Source organism: Peromyscus maniculatus, chromosome 13 (assembly GCF_049852395.1).
Source record: "Peromyscus maniculatus bairdii isolate BWxNUB_F1_BW_parent chromosome 13, HU_Pman_BW_mat_3.1, whole genome shotgun sequence".
NCBI classification, from domain to species: domain Eukaryota; kingdom Metazoa; phylum Chordata; class Mammalia; order Rodentia; family Cricetidae; genus Peromyscus; species Peromyscus maniculatus.
The window spans coordinates 42,510,004-42,523,109 of record NC_134864.1 but is presented as its reverse complement, the minus strand read 5'-3'; the positions used below and the strand labels follow the sequence as shown (position 1 = coordinate 42,523,109).

Sequence of the window (13,106 nt, the reverse complement as noted above, 5' to 3'; positions counted from 1 at the left end):
TGTTTTGTTTAGAGCAACCTCTGCGGTTATGAAAGAGAGATTCCTCTGTACTCACGAAAATGGGGGGCAGGGGGAGAAAGCAAGATAAATAAAAGAACTGAATTGTCCCATGTGGCATAGAAGTTGGCCTCTGGGATTGTCCCCCTAAACAGTTTGAAGGGTGGCAAAAATCTCTGGAGAGAGAAAGAGAAGAAAGGCCTAGGAATACCACAGCGTGGGGGCAGCTGAGGTATGAATTACCTGGGAGTGGCTGGTCCATGGCACTGACCAGGAATCTAAAATATCAAATATTTGATTTTAGGTTGTTCTCGTGTGTGTGTGTGTGTGTGTGTGTGTGTGTGTGTGTGTGTGTGTGTGTGTGTGTGTGTGTGTGTGTGTGCAGAGGACAGAAGTCAACATGAAGTGCCTTCTTCAATCACTTTCCACCTTGGTTGGTTTTGTTTTGTTCTGTTTTTGTTTGTTTTGGGGTTTTCGATTGTTTTTGAGACAGAATTTCACTGAACCCCAGGCTCATCAACTTAATTTGGCTAGGTTAACTGGCCAGTAAGCCCTGAGGAATCCTCCTGTTTCCGCTTCCCTGAGATTATGGTAGTGCACCTGTGTGCCCAGCTTTTTTGAGGGGTGCTAAAGACCTGAAATCCAGTCCCCATGCCTGCACGGCAAGCACTTCACCAGCCATTTTATCAGCCCAAAGTACCCTAACATTCTTCCTCTGCTATTCTGGAAACTGTCCACACAACGTGTTTTTGTTAGTGATACTTTAGAAGACTATAAGAGCTAGTTAGTGCCTACAGAGAAGCATGGAAACAGGGAAGCAAGGTGAATCATTGAAAACTCAAAGAGCAGGAAGTTGTAAGCTTCCTGCAGAAACACACACACACACACACACACACACACACACACACACACACACACACACGAGCCTTGAACTTCCTACTGTAAGCAGATTGGGGAATGCATCCAACATGCCTCACTATTAGAGGAAAAGTTTGCCTTAGAAGACTGAACGGCACTGAATATCTAGTTTACATTCTAGCAGAAGGAAATAGAATAACCTTTGGAAAATTCAAGAAGGTATTCCAGGAAGACAAGTGTGTTGGGTATTAGAGGACAGGCAAGCACCTTTTAGGACAACAGAGATGGAGTGGGTGCCATAAAGACACACCCCAGGCCAAGAGAACAGTACATGTAAAGGCTTGGGTATAAGAGAAACTGTGGAAAACTCCAGCAAATTTGAATGGTAGAGTATGCGGGGGCAGGAGAGAGAGAAAGAGGGAGAGGGAGACAGAGAGAGAGAGAGAGAGAGAGAGAGAGAGAGAGAGAGAGAGAGAGAGAGACAAGAATGAGGAGGGAGGGAGAAAGAAAGAAGAGGAAGAAAAGCAGGAAAGAAGGAAGGAAAGGAGGGAGGGAGGAAAGGAGGGAGGGAGGGAGGAAGGGAGAAGAAAAGACAATTTAGGAGTCCAGCCTTTATGTACCATGCTCGAGTCCAGATCTCACTACGGAAGCTTCTCTTTCTCAGCTGTATGTCTACCCATACATGTGTCTGGCAGAATTTATGGGAAAACACAAATAACTAGAGTTCAGTTTTATGGAAAGATTTGAGAAGGACATTCTTTTTAAATTAAAACAAACACAGCAATGTTTAACAGTAGAGAATGGAATTCGCATCCATCTTTAAAATGAAAAGATTTCAAATACATTCCCTGGTTGATTCAGCTCTCGCTGCTCTCTCTGTCCTCTGAAAGTCTCCGACTGAAAAGCTTCCAGCAGGGAAGTAAGGTGAACAGTGAGACATTTGGATTTGTACTCCTGGTTCCTCATGTGTTTTAATTCTATGACCAGGTCCCTCAGTTTCTGTTGTGGTTACAAGTGTGGGGAGGAGGAAGAGGGAAAGGAGAGTGGGTTAGAAAGAAAGAAGAAAAGAAAGAAGGAGGGAAGAAAGAGGACAGAAAAATGAAGTCAGAAGATATGACCCTGCTGCCCAGGGTTGATTTCATGGGATATTTGTCTCTTGGTGAATTTTCCAACAAATTCATCCTTTATTTGTCTGGTCTCTAACTTTGCTGCCTAAAGCTCTAGATTTTAACAAGTTAATAATTTGTCTATGGTTGAGCAGATCCTAGAGGACCAAGTCACACTAACTAAATAAAAATGTTTTTACAAACATTTTTATACACATTAGCTTGTTTTAGACATATTAGCTTAAGTTGCATTAGCAAAATATCATAGATTGGATGGTTTAAACAAGAAAATTTGATCCAGCATTGGTACACATGCTATGGGGGTAAACAACCACTTTTTGATTAGACCACTTCATGAGATGGAATCCATACTTTTGCTAAAGTGGCCAAGAACCTCAGACTACACAGGTCATGGGCCCAGGAGAAAACCATATTATTCTGGCAAAGGAATATAGCAATAAAATTACTCCTAAGGACATGTTGCTATACCCATAAATCAGTGCATCATTCAGCCCTCACCAGAGAAGCTTCTTCTTGCAGTAGATGGTAAGTAACATAAAGACCCGCAACTGGACAATATACAGAGAGTGAAAGTTTAGAGGACTCGGTCATAAATGAGATCAAATCCCTCCCCTCAAGGTCCAGAAATCTATGCGGAAGAGGAAGTGAAGGGATTATAAGAACTAGAGATGGTAAGTGACACCCAGACATTGTCTTCCAGACACAACAGGACTGATACACGTCTGAACTCCCAGAGACTGTAACAACATACATATGACCTACACAGGCTTAAACTGTGAAGGCAAAGCGGACACAGGTCCCACCCATGACCAAGAAGCTATTTGTAACTGATACTTCCTGAGAAAGGAAGAATCGGTTTTCTCCAGAGTGTCACTGGGGTCTATCAACCACACTCCAGGGCAAGCCCCATGTCCAGGAGAAGCTGGCCAACACCAATAGACTCTGCACTTTTTAAATGCTTTGTTTTGTTTTGGTATTATTGTTGTCTTATTGATTTTTCTTTCTTTTTTTAATTTTTTCCTTTTTTTTTTTGTTTGTTTTGATTTTTGTTTTCGGGAACTAGGGGGTTGTTTCTTTATTTTTCTTGGGTTTTTTTTTTTGAGAAAGAGAAAAACATAAAAGTTGCTTGAGAAGGGGAGATAGGGAGGATCTGGGAGAAGTTGGGGCAAGGGAAAGAATATAATCAAAATATATTGTATAAAAAATTAAATATGTTTTAAAATTTATTTTACTGATTGTTGTATGTGTATAGTGTGTGTGTGTGTGTGTGTGTGTGTGTGTGTGTGTGTGTGTGTGTGTGTGGAGATGGGAGAACAACTTTTGAAAGTCAGCTCTCTCCTTCCACCATGATTTCTGGAGATCAAATGCAAGTCATCCATGCTTACACAACAAGTTCTGATCCACCGCATCAGCCATAGAAGGCCCTCTTCCTGGCTTGCTGATGATGGCTGTCTCACTGTGTTCTCACAGGACCTTTCTCATGTACATGAACTTGCTCTCCCCACTCTCCACCTCATCATGATGGCCCCCCTGTCCTTAACTAATCTCTACCACGAATTTATCCTAAATAGCTCATCTTCAAGCATCATCACTTTGGCAGTTAAGGCTTCAGTATTCTCTTCAAGGAGCAGAAGCCACAAACACACACTTTAAAATGATGCACTCAGTGACAAGGACAAATGCATCCCCCTGTTGTCTAAGTATCTTGTGTCTTCTCTCTAAAGAGTTGGGCAGTTTCCCAAGTGAAGACACAAAAATTGTCCTTTACAAAGCCCTTGAAGATTGTTTTATCTTCCCAGAACAAAGATTGTTAATACAACTCTTGATCTTAGATAATATAAGTTTGCAGTTTCATATACTTTCCTATACCATGGTCTCCATGCTTGATCAGAATGATGATGAACAGCATACAAATTCCTGCTTGAATTCCCTTTGCTTACATGTCCTCATTTGGCTAAGTTGTTTTAGAGAAGACTGACCATTTGGTAACAGCTGTGCTGACCACTGGATGAGAAGCACTGTAGACTTGCAATGGGTGAAGCCAAAGGGAAGTAGAGAATGAATGAACTACAATCAGAGAAAGGCCCAAGAGAGAAACAATGTTCCTCTTCTACCCTGGTACTCCAGCTCAGAAATTCCCTGCAAAGACATAGCTGTTAGCTCAAGACATCCTTTCTGTTACACACCTTAAACACAAGCAGGCTCAGGGCAAAGCTTTGAACACTTAGATCAGTAGGAAACCTACAAACTGAGGTGGGGGGAGGGGGATGAACTATGGGTATTTCATAGCTGAGCAGTGCATTTGACAGGAAGTATGAAAGCGTAGGACATCCTTCCATCTATTTCTGTCTTATGTGTTGAAATTCTCTCCTTATGATAATTCTTTAAAAATCAAAGGGTACTCTAGAATAGGTCCTAAATTTCTGCAGATTTTGGCAGATCCTGACATACTGTGGCTCCTCTGTCCTTGTGAAGACAAACTGCATTTGCACATCTGTGTGGTCAACAGAGTCTTAGCCAAGTGAACCGAATGGCTCCCGTCAGACTGTGACACCAGGGACGACGTCATAAAGGGGCTCACCTTTCTAGGTGTGCTCCATACAAGGAGTCTCACTCCTCAGCCGATTCACTCCTCAGCATTCAGATGCTTTCAGCCTTCTCATGCTAAATGGCATAAAGACTAACTCCTTCTGTTCCAAGATTTCTTTAGGGAAATTAAAATAAGTTAGAGCTCATATTCTTTCATATTAACTGCATTTTAATGCCCACGGTGAGATTTGGGAATTCCACAGACCGATGAACCATGAGGGTGCTATTTTCAGCCCTGCCTTCAGATTCGAGAGTCCCTGGCTCCTTATAGAATGACTGCACTTCATCGAACCCAGTAAAGGCCAGGCTTCTGACAGATGTTGCTGTTCAGAAGAGGTTGAAGTGTACAGAACATAACAGTCTCTCAATAATTAAATACCTGGTGATTCATTGTTACTTGATAGGTGACATGACAAACAGAATTGTTTTTCAGATAAAAACAACCTCATAATAAAATCCTTCAATAATTAAATCCTTTTGGCTAATGCCCAAGATCTTGCAACACTGAGCAGAGCCAAGGGCTTTACTGAGGTCTCAGGAGGCTTACTCTGAAGAGTCTCCATCCTTCCATACAATTAACAGCTCTGTGGAAGGGATGTGGAATAAGTATTAGGGTGCCCCTTGACACTGAGAGATCTAAAGGAATTTTTTTTTCTTTCCTCTAAAATCTACTGTGATCAAAGAAGACTTAAGGGCGTCAAGAAGAAAAACAAGCTAACACAATTTGTATTGAATTTTGAAAAAAAATCTTTCCCTGTAGCTACGGGTAACTGGATAAGAAAACGCTAAACAAGTCCCTGTGGAGATATTACATGATGGTATTCAATTTTATATCCTGCTTCCTACATTGGGGATTTATTCAAGATACAGATAGGCTCAAAGACGACATATATAAATAGAAGCATTGCTCAGAGATGAGATTACCCTTGGCTATAAGGCAAAATTACTTCTAAATAGATGATGGTATTAAAAAAAGAAACAAAAGATCTCTGGCGTCAGCGCTATAAGAAACCATAAGGATATTAAAAATTAACCTTGATGCCTGGAAGATTCTTTCAGATGCAGCAAGGGACTGCTGTGGTGAACATGCTCGGTTCACCTTTGCAACAGAACAACCAAATTATCCTCCTCTCCTGCCCTACCCAGACCTGAGGGGGACCCATGGAGTCACATTAGAAAGGGCAGTTTGAGCTTCTTGTTGAAAGAGATGTGAGAGAGAAACTTGGCATGATTAGTTTTAACGTCTTCTTTCACTGAGGAGTAGGGCTCCCCGGTAAACACTGAAAACCCGAACTCTCTTTTTTGGGTTTTTTGGTTTTTGGTTTTTGGTTTTTTTGTTTGTTTGTTTGTTTGTTTTTGTTGTTTTTTTTAGACAGGGTTTCTCTGTGTAGCTTTGCGCCTTTCCTGGATCTCACTCTGTAGACCAGGCTGGCCTCGAACTCACAGAGATCTGCCTGTCTCTGCCTCCCGAGTGCTGGGATTAAAGGCGTGCGCCACCACCGCCCGGCCCCGAACTCTCTCTTAAATTAAGCTATATGCTTAATTTTAAGGGCTGAATTGTCCGTGTTCATGACAGTTCATGATAGTCTAATATGCTACTTAGATGCTTAAGAACACTGCTTATAATTTTTGATCTATCATTCTGCGGGCTATGGTACCTTCTAGATCCGTAATCACATAACCCAGGAATCTTAAGGTGCTCTAGGGTTGCCTTTCCCTGGTTGAGATGCCACATTTGTGTAATTCTGGGGATGTGTAACCAATGTCCTGGGTTGTGACGCAGCAGGACTTCTTCCCCATCTGTGCCAGAAACACTCAGACACGTCCCCAGTTCTTCACCTGAAATAGTCAGTTGTCCTCTCTCTCTCTCTCTCTCTCTCTCTCTCTCTCTCTCTCTCTCTCTCTCTCTCTCTCTCTCTCTCTCTCTCATCTAATTCATGAAGCTGAATACTCCACAGAAGCCTCAGAGCTGTAAAAACAAGTCCCTTCTTTGGTGAGAATGAAAGGGAGGAAGACTGTCTAGAGAGCATAGAACCTCTCATTGCCAGTCTAGACTGAGTCCTGGACATTCCAGGACTCCAGGGATAACTGTCTATGGGATTTAAAAGCAGTAACATGAATGTAAAACCTCAATAGGTTCCATGCTTCCTTTCCCAGCCCCTACCATTGTGATACATATTTTAGACAAGCCAAGACTCCTAAATCCTTATTAACCATTTCACATCATATCTTTCACAGACACCATTGCTGTCACTTTGCAATGGGATATACCTCTGTTCAGATCTGGGGTCCTGTGAGTCTATAAAACCAAACAGAGCGTGGAATAGACTGAGAGCTCAGTCATCCTCACCTCTGTAACACCCCATGGCTCCTGGTCCCAGTGAACCTTCCAAGAACACACTTCTCATTCAAAAAGTTGCAGGAGGTTGGAGTCTGGATAGATGGCCTAGTGGTCAAGAGCACTGGCTGTTCTTCAAGAGGAACCAGATTCAATTCCCTGCACACACACTGCAGTATATCATCATCTGTAACGCCAAGGGACCTGGTGCCTCTTCTGATCTCTGCATGGCATGATGTGGCCACCTCCAAATAATTCTAAATGAAGCTTCAAAGGAAAATGGGATTGACTACCCATTAGCTACCTTGCTGGTCACTACAGCAGAAGGGACAGGGACTCACATGTGCCTACCTACGACCTAGCTTCAAGGGAAGCTGGGCCTGAAAGTTCCCACAACTTTCAACACAAGAGGAGTCCTTCATATTGGCCCCTGAGTAGAAGATGGTAGCATTTTTCTTTAGACTGCCCAAGCCACCTAGGAAGGGAATCCAAAGGCAATTTATTATCAAAGAGTTGGCCTCCAGGCAGTTGACTCTGCATGCTGAGACCAGGGCTCCGACCACTGCTCCTGAGGCCTTAGACTAAGGAGCTCACGCTTCTTCGCAGCTGATAGCCATACAGACAAGAACATATAAATGACAAGAGAATCCTGCTGGCAAGATGAAGTCAATGAAGAAAAATTCCTGAGAAAATAATTTTCTGCTGGTCAGAAAATACCATTCTGAGGGCCATGTGGAGAACAATTAAATAACCAAAATACCACCAGGAGTTCAGTCTTTGTTTTGAATTTTAATATTTTACATATTCTTTTTATGTCTCTTAAAACAACTATTTTTACCCATCTGTATGACTTAGAGAATTATATTTATATCCTTATACCCCTTAAAGCAACTGGTAGACAAAGATCACATAAATCAATACCTTATATTCTGAAGACCTTGTATCCTGAAGATCCATCTCTTTGGATCAACAACATTAAGATAATTAAACATACTAGTAAGTGATCTATCTACCTATAATTTGCATATAGTAATTGTCCTCATCCAATTAAGTGTGTTTTACACTATAAACATCCTGAGACAACATGCCAAGGAAGAGTAAGCGCTGAAGATTTTTAGAGCAAACAGATGATCTTTGAAGAAGAAAATACCCTAACCCTTGGCAGTAATGGAGAAAAAAAGGTATGGGGGCATTTTCTTCAAAGGAGACCTCCAGGTGACTGCTCTAATGTGGTTAGCAACAACTAATTAAACCAATGGTTTATCTAGCCAGAGCTGTTTTAACTAGTAACATGTTTTTTGTTTGGTTTTTTTTTTTTTATATACACTTTGAGATCCCCAAAATGTAAGATCACTTGTGAAAGGCAAGAATGAGAGGTAATTTTCTTAGGTTGCTTCTCTGTTGCTGTGATAAAACACTAACCAGAATCTACTTAGGGAGGAAAGAGTTTTTAATCTCATATTTCCAGGTAATAGTCCATCACTGAGGGAAGTCAGGACAGGAACTCAAGGCAGGAATCTGAAGACAGGAACAAAGTGCCAATCCCAGAAGAATGCTGCTTACTGGCTATCCTCGGCTCACTCAGCTTGCTTTTTTATACAACCCAAGACCACCTTCCCAGAGATAATATTGCCTACATTGGGCTGGGCCTCCAACATTAATCATTAATCCAGGAAATGCTCCACCAACTTGCCTATAGTCCAATTTGATAGAGGCCATTTTCTCAGTTGAGGTTCCCTCTTCCCAAATGACCCAAGCTTGTATCAAATTGACAGAAAAACTAACTGGTGATAACGATTGATGACATCTGTAAGCGACTAGTTACATGGGAACTAGAATCTGGGTACAAGAAAAATTCTTTCCCAAGAATGGTCATACTCTCTTAGCTTGACTCATGCAATATAAAAGTGAATTACTGATATGCCAGCCAGATCAGTTCTTCTAGCCTTTCCCATCTTCGTAGATGTCATTTTTGACTCACACTGGTACTCATTTCTCTATAGACATCATTTGTTGGTGTTGAGTGTTTTGGGGTTTGGGTTGGTTTTGTTGTTGTTGTTGTTGTTGTTGTTGTGTGTGTGTGTGTTTATGCATCTGTATGTGTGTGTAGTGAATGCCCATGTGTGTGAGGGTTATCTTCGGGTGCCTTTTCCTAGCATCTATTTGCTTCTTTAAGACAGAGTTTCTCGCTGAACCTAAAGCCCACAATTTTGGCTCGGCTGACTGGCCATCAGGCTCCGGGGGTCCACTTGTCCCCTTCCCCCACGCTGGGGTTACAGGCATGTGCAGTGCCTGGCTTTCACTTGACTGCTAAGGATGTGTGCTCAGGTCCGCACGCTTGCACAACATGCTTTCTTACCACCTGACCCGTCTCCCCAGCCCCTCACTTCTCCACGCATCTCTTTGACTTCATTTTCTTTTTTTTTTTTTTTTTTTTTTTTTTTTGGTTTTTCGAGACAGGGTTTCTCTGTGTAGCTTTGCGCTTTTCCTGGAGCTCACTTGGTAGCCCAGGCTGGCCTCGAACTCACAGAGATCCGCCTAGCTCTGCCTCCCGAGTGCTGGGATTAAAGGCGTGCGCCACCACCGCCCGGCGACTTCATTTTCAATCAATTATCAAGACCCAAATCTCTCCAGCCATCTTAAACCTTTCCTCCCACCCTAGTTCACAGCACCGCACCACCACATCAGCTGGGGACATACAAGGGACCTCCTTGTGCCTCTCCTCCAGTCTTAACTCTCTCTACCTTCCCCCACACAGCAGTTGAATCATCTTGAAATGCAAATCAGAAAATGAAAATCTCTCAGAGGTATCCCTGTGCTCCAAAAATGAAACCCACACAGTGCGTCCTATCTTACCCCTCACCCCATAGGTACATAAACTATTTATTAACAGCAAAGGCCCAGAATGCTTCACAAATTTGCATGTCATCCTTGCGCAGGGGCCATGCTCATCTTCTCTGTATCATTCCAATTTTAGTATACGTGCTGCTGAAGCGAGCACAATGTGTCCTATCTTTTTTTTTTATTTCAAGGTTTATATATTTGTTATATATACACCTGTTCTGCATATATATATATACAAGCCAGAAGAGGGCACCAGATCTCATTACAGACGGTTGTGAGCCACCATGTGGTGGCTGGGAATTGAACTCAGGACCTCTGGAAGTGCAGCTAGTGCTCTTAGCCACTGAGCCATCTCTCCAGGCCCAATGTGTCCTATCTTAAGTCTTACATCTGACCCCAGTCCCTTCTCTGGCTGACCCTGCCAGGGTATATTGATCTACAGAGACACTTCCTTTGAGTGCCTGATATGCCAATGATTCTCTCACCTCAGGATCTCAGCACATGCTGAGCCCTCTGCCTGGACTATGCTGGTCCCTGGACTTCACCAGGTCCTACATCACATAGACAGTGACAACAAAAAGATCCACCCTCTTTTGGCCCATCAATATAATCCAGGGCAGTGGTTCTCAACCTGTAAGTCACCACCCTTGGGATCGAATGACCCTTTCACAGAGGTTACCTAAGTCCATCAGAAAACACAGGTATTTACATTATGATTCATAACAGTAGCAAAATCACAATTATGAAGTAGAAATGAAAACAGTTTTGTAGCTGGGGGGCGGGGGAGGGGGCGGGGTCACCACAGCATGAGAAACTATATTAAAGGGTCACAGCTTTAGGAAGGTTGAGAACCACTGCTCTAGAGCATTATTTCTCAGTGTGTTGTGCTTCTGCTTGGCAATTATACCTATTTAAATATACTGCATTCATGTGTCTTTATCTTTTTGATAATGTCAGTATCCTTCACTGCACCATAATATCTGACAAACACCAAAAGTGTCTTTTTGTCTCAAATGTTTTCTGAGCACCTAGCAAGTCTGGTATACATCACCTGTCACCAGAGCCCCTAACCATAGGCCTGGCCCCTAGGTCTAACACTTACCTGCATTAAGAGAAAATGATAATGTGATATATATGAATTTATAGAAATTTATAGGAAAACCAATTTATCCTCAGGTTTAGTCAAAATTGGGCAGAGAGAAATTCTCAACCTGTCTTCTTGTAACTTATGACAGTGTTGTAACTTATAAAAAACACTAAACAAAAGTCAGGAAAGGGCATATGTAGATTTATCCAGGGGCCCACATTACCAGGGCTGGGAAATAGTCTTCCGTTGCCAGGGTCTAGTTCCTTTGGGACATGCCATGTTCACTCTAGGCTGGCCATCCCCCAGCCCCAACATAGTATTTTCCCCAGGAAGGCTAATTCCTAGGGCCCTTTGCACTAATACATGGTGTTCAATAGCTGTCTGTTGGGTGTACAGATGAATACATAAGTCAGAAAAGCCAATTAAACAAGAAACCATTCGTGTTGGTTAATGTCAATTGTCAACGCGACTCTCAGCATGCCGCCATCTTTGTTCACATGGAAACACATTAGAGGAAGTTCATCATTTGATGGTGAGGGGGGTAATGTTGGAAGTCATTACTCCTCTAAATTGCTACTAACTGATTTCAATCCAGACAAATGTAATTTAGCAAATAAGGCCTTAGTAACCAATAATTCTGACTTGGGGGCTAAAAAGGAAATACGTATGCACAGGATAGAAAAACCAGCTGCAGTCTAGAAGTTAAAAATCTCATATGATTTGACTGAACTTGATTGAAACATTTGCAAGCTGTACTTCATATTTACTTTAATAGTGCCCCCCAGTACACAGGTACAGAGGGAGAGAGAGAGAGAGAGAGAGAGAGAGAGAGAGAGAGAGAGAGAGAGAGAGAGAGAGAGAAACTGGTAAGAACAGTTCCAACCTTGCAAACAGTGATTGGAGTGTCTGCATCCTAGACACACACAGAAAATGCCAGACTGCTCCTGCAGGTAGAAATTAGCCATCTGGGAGAAAGAGGTGAGAAGGCTATTATCACTGTATACTGTTTACATTATCTGGATTTTTAATTACTGAATGTCCTTTCTGTCAACAACAACAAAAAAAATGAGTTAAGATTGTTAGTACAAATAAACATCCACCAAAGTAAATCAATTAAGTAATCTATGGTTAGTCTAAAAATTGGAGTCATATTCAGTTAAAAAATATAAAATGTGTGTGTGTGTGTGTGTGTGTGTGTGTGTGTGTATCCTAAATACCACTGAGAAATGATCTCCAGGATTTATTATTAAAAGAAAAGCAATTTGTAGAAAATGTGCTTAGTTCATTTAGATGGTGAGGGTGGGGGGGTCATTAGGGATTAAACCCAGGGCCTCATGCATGCTAGGTAGACTCTACCACTGAGCTACATCCCAAGCCCTCACATATACACACTTTATAAGAAATCAGAGAAAGGAGACTGAAGGGATGGCTCAGGGGTTAAGAGCACTGGCTGCTCTTTCAGAGGACCCGGGTTCAGTTCCCAGCACCCACATGGCAGCTCAAGACTGTCTATAACTCCAGTTCCAGGGGGCCTGACACCCTCACATGCAGGTAAAACACCAATGTACATAGAAATAGATAAATCTAAACAGGAGAAGAAGAAAAGGAGGGAGGGAGGGAAGGAGGGAGGGAGGGAGGGAGGGAGGGAGGGAGGGAGGGAGGGAGGGAGGGAGGGAGGGAGGGAGGGAGGAAAACAGAGTGACATTACGATACTTCCTTACCTGTCTATCCTAGCACTTGAGGAGGCAGAGACAGGCGGACAGAAGTTTCAAACCAACACCAACTATACAGCAAGTTTAAAGCCAGCCTGGGCTACATGAGACCCTGTTTCAAAAAGCAAAGGGTAAGCAAGATGGTTCGGTGGGTAAAGATGGTAGAAGATTGGCAGCCTGAGCTGAGGCCTCAGAACCCATGTAAAGGGGGAAGTAGAGAACCAGCTCCACCAAGCTGTCCTCTGACCATCAGAAAGTGTCAGAGCATGTGCACACACACACAAATAATGATAATAAGAACAATAACAATAATAATAATAATTTAAGGGAAAAGGAAAAAGAAAGGCAATGAAAGTTTCCATAATGTTTAAAAAAAATTTTTTAAAACCTTCTTCCATAAATTAAAAACCTATGGGGAGGGGACAGTATAGAGTGACAATAATAGGGATGGAAATTGGGCTTTGTTGAATACCGCAGGTTTGATTTGAAACCACGTACATGATTTGCATAATTATGAAAAACATAAATTCACAAAGTAACCCCTAAAACTTTAA

At 42.3% G+C, this 13,106-nt stretch overlaps 1 non-coding gene across 1 annotated transcript; it reads right to left on the bottom strand.

Annotated features, from left to right (window-relative positions):
* Positions 1 to 9,803: 9,803 nt before the first annotated feature.
* Positions 9,804 to 9,910, bottom strand: LOC121822182 (U6 spliceosomal RNA). The gene has a single exon (XR_006063196.1). It is a non-coding gene; the product is annotated as a U6 spliceosomal RNA (small nuclear RNA).
* Between the last annotated feature and the right edge of the window lie 3,196 nt (positions 9,911 to 13,106).